Below are 5767 nucleotides of genomic sequence, written 5' to 3'. Positions count from 1 at the left end.
AACAGCCCGTCTAAAAATGAAGCTGAACAGTGAGTTGAGTTCCGCTAGTCTACAAGAAGAGTAGAATTGAACTCCTTAGAATACAACTTAGAATAGAACTGAATGGAGTATAGCAGAATTTAGAATACAATATAATTTAGAATGGAATACGTTTGAAAGAAATTGTGAATATTTTAAAGGAATATTCCGGGTTCAATACAAGTTAAACTATAAATGTTGTCGATTGAGCTTAATTGAACCCAGAATATTCCTTTAAAATGGATAGGAATGCAGAACTGAATATATCCGAATTTAGAAAAGGACAGAATGTTGAATATATTAATAGAATGTAAGTAATCAGCAGAATCGAGTGTAGAATATAACAAAATTTAGAGGAAAAAAATAGAATTCAGAATGCAACTCAATAGAGTATAGAATAGGTTAGAATTTAGAATAGAATATACTTTCGAAAGAAATTAAGAATATAATATAAATGAGAAAGGAATGCAGAATTTAGAAAATAACAGAATTCCGTTTATAAAAATAAAATAAGTAATCAGTATAATGGAGTTTAGAAAAGTACAATTTAGAAGTAAATAAAAAAACTACACTAAATTACAATTCAAAATATATAAATGCAAATAAATAAATAAAACAATGTCCTAGATAACTATTATTCACCCTACTGTATAATATATACAGTTGAAGTCAGAAGTTTACATACACCTTAGCCAAATACATTTAAACTCAGTTTTTCACAATTCCTGACATTTAATCATGGAAAACATTCCCTGTCTTTGTTCAGTTAGGATCACTACTTTATTGTATGAATGTGAAATGTCAGAATAATAGTAGAGCGAATGGTTTATTTCAGCTTTTATTTCTTTCATCACATTCCCAGTGGGTCAAATGTTTACATACACTTTGTTAGTATTTGGTAACATTGCCTTTAAATTGTTTACCTTGGGTCAGACTTTTTAGGTAGCCTTCTCACAATAAGTTGCTGTAATTTTGGCCCATTCCTCCGGACAGAACTGGTGTAACTGAGTCAGGTTTGTAGGCCTCCTTGCTCGCACACGCTTTTTCAGTTCTGCCCACAAATTCTATCAGATTGAGGTCAGGGCTTTGTGATGGCCACTCCAATACCTTGACTTTGTTGTCCTTAAGCCATTTTGCCACAACTTTGGAGGTATGCTTGGGGTCATTGTCCATTTGTAAGACCCATTTGCGACCGAGCTTTAACTTCATGGCTGATGTCTTGAGATGTCGCATCAATATATCCACAAAATTCCTTCCACATGATGCCATTTATTTTGTGAAGTGCACTAGTCCCTCCTGCAGCAAAGCACCCCCACAACATGATGTTGCCACCCCCATGCTTCACTGTTGGGATGGTGTTCTTCGGCTTGTAGGCGTCACCCTTTTTCCTCCAAACATAACAATGGTCATTATGGCCAAAAAGTTCAATTTTGTTTCATCAGACCAGAGGACATTTCTCCAAAAAGTAAGATCTTTGACCCCATGTGCACTTGCAAACTGTAGTCTGGATTTTTTATGGTGGTTTTGGAGCAGTGGCTTCTTCCTTGCTGAGCAGCCTTTCAGGTTATGTTGATATGGGACTCGTTTTACTGTGGATATAGATACTTGTCTACCTGTTTCCTCCAGCATCTCCACAAGGTCCTTTGCTGTTGTTCTGGGATTGATTTGCACTTTTCGCACCAAACTACGTTCATCTCTAGGAGACAAAATGCATCTCCTTCCTGAGCGGTATGATGGCTGCATGGTCCCATGGTGTTTATACTTGCATACTATTGTTGGTACAGATGAACGTGGTACCTTCAGGCATTTTGAAATTGCTCCCAAGGATGAACCAGACTTGTGGAGGTCCACAATTTTTATTCTGAGGTTGATTTCTTTTGATTTTCCCATGATGTCAAGCAAAGAGGCACTGAGTTTGAAGGTAGGCCTTAAAATACATCCACAGGTACACCTCCAATTCAGTACACCTCCTATCAGAAGCTAATTGTCTAAAGACTTGACATCATTTTCTGGAATTTTCCAAGCTGCTTAAAGGCACAGTTAACTTAGCGTATGTAAACTTCTGACCCACTGGAATTGTGATATAGTCAATTAAAAGTGAAACAATCTGTCTGTAAACAATTGTTGGAAAAAATTACTTGTGTCATTCACAAAGTAGATGTCCTAAACGACTTGCCAAAACTATAGTTTGCTAATATTAAATCTGTGGTGTGGTTAAAAGATGAGTTTTAATGACTTCAGCCTAAGTGTATGTAAACTGCTGGCTTCAACTGTATATATACTTGTATATAAAAACACCACACGACTTAAGAATGGTCCTAACTTGCAAGCACCTCGTTCTTCTGTATAACCTTTTTTTATTATTTAAAAAAAAATGAAATATATATTTAAAAAATTGGAGTGGGGTTTACATAAAAATAATAATAAAAAAAAAAAATTCCATGCAGAAACTGCTAGTAAATTTAACAGACCATATTTTCAAGTAAAGGTTATCCACAACTCTTGGTGGCTTAAATTTAAAATTCTCAAGTAAAATTTACTTTGCCTTACTCAGTTTCAAGTATATTTTACTCACTTTTTGTTTGTATATTTTACTCAAGCACTAATTTAAGCCTTGCTTTTAAAAGTGTACAAGCATTTCAATGCAATCTTAACATACTTAGTCATGTACCACAAGACACATGGAGGCCTTCCACATGGATGTTTAATGCATGCTATGTAGTCTATTAGACAACATCACCTTGCTTAAATGGCAATAAAAACAAGATTCAGAGCTGCGTACACTGACCTGAACACTTGGTGCACAAAACATGAGGATGGAAACAATCAACAGAATGTTTCTGTTCATGAATGGGTAATTTTGAATAGAAAATAAACTTCAGACTTCACAAAACAAGAAAGAGTCAAAATCAACAATAAAAACTGTGGAAATCAACTTGCAAACTGTGAAACAATGCAAGATCATTAAGTATTCAAGCCTGGTGCATGCTGGTAACACCAGCTTCGAAAAGTTAAGTAAAATTTACTGTTATTTACCTGTGAAATATACTTAAATTAGCAAATAACTATGACAAGAATTTCTACGTTAGGACTGATACGTCATGACAGATTGTAAAGATAACAAACAATCATAAATTATATTTACTTATAAGCTAGAGCATTGATTTTGAGTACAAACGTAAAATTTACTTCATATTTTCAAGTTCACGCTTTAACTTATTCAATGTAGAAAGTACTTAATTTTTCTGCTATATTTACTTCACCACAAAAAAATAAAAAAAATAATTCAGAGTAGATTGGTACAATGTTGGGAAATCTTTTCAAAATCATCTTTATTGTTTGATGAATATGGCAAATAAATACATACAAGCATAAATACATACATACACTATATACAAGCAAAGCAGACAGTTCATCAAGAAATGTTACAAAAACAGTGTATAGAGTTGGCTCAAACAATAGGAACATAGAAATATAGAAAAAATATATAACACTATTAAATCAGCAGCATACATTGGATCAGACTGAGAAAATTGCTCAGATTAGGCAAGGATTCAAATGAATCTATTTCGACCTACACTTTGTACATACTGTAGTGCTTTTGATGGATTCAAGATGATATGTATTTTGAAACATATATGGTGGTGTACTGTATCAAGGTAGTTGGGGGTGGGAACAGACGGGGTCAATTTTCACTGCCCTCCTTCTATATCTCAGTGTAACAGAGTCAGCCCCCTGAGGTACTTCAGGGTCAAAGCAACAATGTAATTGAGCCTGTGTGCTGATGTCCCCGTTAACTCTTTACTTCATTCCAAAGAAGAACCAGTTAACACACAAACCATTTTAACAACTGCTGAAATGGAACTCTTGTTGCATTTTACACCTTTCCCAAATTATTGGAGTTTGGCAGATGGCCTTTCACCAGAAAACCTACAGTATAAGCCAAATAACTGAGAAGTTATTGTAGAACCAATCTGAAATCATTTCTATGACTAATAAACCAAAACCAAAAGAGAGGGTTTAGTCCTATATCAACATTATCAAACAGTGCAACAAGAAAAAGACCCATTTGTGACGAGGAGGAGGGCGTGGCCAGGCCGTGAGGGTGCACGGCTGGCGCTGAATCAGATGATCAGCGGGAGAGCGAGATAAAGGGGAGCCGGAGATGCCAGTTAGAGAGAGAGATGCACGCGGCCACGTTGCATGCGTGTCTGTGTGTCCTTATGTTTTATGTTAAGTTCATTTATATCATTAAACTTAACATTGACTGTTCAGCCAGTTTTCGCCTCCTCCTTGCCCGTCCTTTAACTGTTACATTGGTGCTGAAACCTGGGAGGGAGGAGGGGTGCGTTGTCGCAGAGTCCTCGCCGCTGCCCTCCTCCAGGGGTGCAGCCGCAGCCATCTGCCTGGGGACGGAGGAGTTGCTGCCAGTCGCTGCCGGCCGCCAAGAGCCGGAGGAACCACTGCCATCCACCGAGAAGGGGATGAGCGGTTTCATCCACCGGGGGAGGAGCGAGCTGTCATTTGCCAGAGGGCGGAGGAGCGGTTGAGGACCGGGCGACAGCGTGTCTGGAAACCGGCGAGCAAATTTTTCTCTCTCTCTCCTCTCTCCCTGTGTGTCTCCCACTCACCCTTTCCCTCTCCCTACGCCTCCCCTCGTCTCTCCCCCAGGTTCCCAGGAGGCGGGGTGGACCACCGGCTGACAGAACGGCCGGAAGGGCAGCGTCTCCCCTCCAGAGATGGTAAGTCAGTGCGGTGGCACCCTGACCTGAATCAGGCAGGGGAGGAGTGTGATGAGGAGGAGGGCCGTGAGGTTGCATGGCCATCGCTGAATCACATGATCAGCGGGAGAGCGAGATAAAGGGGAGCCGGAGACGCCAGTTCGAGAGAGAGAGAGATAGAGACACACGTTGCATGCGTGTCTGTGTGTCCTTATGTTTTATGTTGTTTTAAGTTCATTTATATCATTAAACTTTACGTTGACTGTTCAGCTGGTTCCCACCTCCTCCTTGCCCGTCCTTTAACTGTTACACCATTTTATTCATGGATCCGGTTGAATCTCACGAAATCTGACAAGAACAAATAAAATTCCAAACCAAATTCAAATTAAATTAAAAAATATATTGTAGAGCCGAGGAGGGTGGGGCCGGGCTGGAATGAGACACACCCGGTCCCCAATAAGCCTGATGGGCCGCGCGAGGGATAAACTCCCAGCTAACAAGTAAATGAGATGACTGTCTCAGAGAGGAGAAGCCAAAAGGGGCGATCCCTGACTGCAGCTGACCAGAGCTCAAAGAATCAAGTATCGCATGGTAACGGCAGTGCCAGCTAGTGCACACAGCTGCCTTTCACATGGCAAAAAACAACAGAAGATATGCTGTTTCTAACGTATCTATCTTTGTCTCTCTCTTTCTTGCATTCTTGCTCTCTCAATTGATTATTCTCTATTTTTTTTTTTTTCATTTTCCCCAATTAGGCGCTTTTACCTTCCGCAAATTTTCATATATCTCTGACTCTCATTTCCTTCTCTCACACTCATTCAGTCTCACCCCATCCATCTTTCATTAGCACCCATTTCGAGTGGCTGCCGAGCAACTCTCGCCTGCCAGAATATTTTTCAACCTTGAACGTGAGAAAAGCTGGTCTGGTTCAAATGAACCGTTTACAAACCAGAGCAGAGAACTAAGTTGGCACAAAGTATTTCTTGTCCACTTGGAACTTTCCGTTCCAAGATTTCCAAGTAGATTTA

The sequence above is a fragment of the Myxocyprinus asiaticus genome, chromosome 50 (assembly GCF_019703515.2).
Source record: "Myxocyprinus asiaticus isolate MX2 ecotype Aquarium Trade chromosome 50, UBuf_Myxa_2, whole genome shotgun sequence".
NCBI classification, from domain to species: Eukaryota; Metazoa; Chordata; class Actinopteri; order Cypriniformes; family Catostomidae; genus Myxocyprinus; species Myxocyprinus asiaticus.
This window is presented reverse-complemented; position numbering follows the sequence as displayed.